Source organism: Cynara cardunculus (genome assembly GCF_001531365.2).
Source record: "Cynara cardunculus var. scolymus isolate 2C chromosome LG 1, CcrdV1, whole genome shotgun sequence".
Lineage (NCBI taxonomy): Eukaryota > Viridiplantae > Streptophyta > Magnoliopsida > Asterales > Asteraceae > Cynara > Cynara cardunculus.
Window position 1 is genome coordinate 32,636,347 of NC_037528.1, and position 1,426 is coordinate 32,637,772.

Genomic DNA, 1,426 nt, shown 5'->3' on the forward strand with positions numbered 1-1,426 from the left:
TCAAACTAAATATATTTTAGATATCCTGAAGAAATTTAATATGGAAAATTGTTCATCTATCAAAACACCTATGGCTCATGGAACGAAGATCCATGCTGATCCTTCTGGAAAAGCTATTGATCAGAAAACAGATCGAGGCATGATAGGTTCTTTGATGTACTTTACGTCTTGTAGACCTGATATAATATTTTCAACACATCTTTGTGCCAGATATCAGTCTAATCCATAGGAGTCCCATCTAAGTGCTGTTAAGCGCATTTTCCGATATCTTAAAGGGACTGCTAATCTTGGACTCTGGTATCCCAAGGGTACTGGTTTTGAACTGACAGCTTATTCAGATGCAGACTATGCAGGTTGTATGTTGGACATGAAAAGTAGAATAGGACATCTACAGTTTTTGGGAGACAAGCTAGTCAGCTGGGCATCAAAGAAACAGAACTGCGTTTCCATTTCCACTGCTGAAGCAGAATATGTAGCTGCTGCAAGCTGCTGTTCTCAAGTGCTATGGATGCAAACACAGCTCAGAGACTACGGGTTTTATTTTAATAAAATTCCAATTTACTGTGATTCCAAAAGTGCTATTGCTATTTCATGTAATCCTGTTCAACACACTAAAACTAAGCATATAGATATCCGGTATCATTTTATTAAAGATTATGTAGAAAAAGGAACCATTGAACTGTATTTTGTAAATACATAATTTCAATTAGCTGACTTATTAACAAAAGCTTTAGATGAGGAACGCTTTAGCTTTCTTGTATCTAAGTTAGGTTTGTTAAATTTGAAAATTTGAATTTTTATTAAAAACAGTTCAATTTATTGAATTGTGTTTAATTCAAATTCATTTAGTCAAATATCTGTATTTTTAAAAAATACAAGTCAGTGTTTCAATTTTTTCTATATGATTTTAAATTTCTTGATCGTGGGAATCTATATTTGAGGGGGAGTGTGATTTTTTTGTCTGATCATATTTTAAGGGGGAGTGAATTTTATCTGTTTTGAACTAACAGTTTACATTTTTCTTACAGGTATTTTGAGTATTATCTAATTTTTAAAAGATGTAGAGTTTAGAAATATAAGTGCTTGTCCGATTTAGACTAATCCAGACAAAAGGCTATATGATAAACACTTATCCGGATAAGATTAGATATACTTTACAAGGGTTTGAGCGGATTGTTAAATCGTTGAATTCATTTGACCGGATTCCTAAATCGCTTGTTGAGTTTATTTTTTTTTTCAAGTCTTTAAATCGTTCAATTCTTGAGCGGTTTAATCCTTAACTCGAGTGATTTAACTTTCTTTGTTGAGTGATTTATTTCTAAATCGATTGAACCTTGAGCGATTTATCCTTAAACCGGACAAGTCTTGACCGGTGTTCTTCTAAATCGTCTATGCCTTGAGCGATTTATTGTCCGGATTAACACTT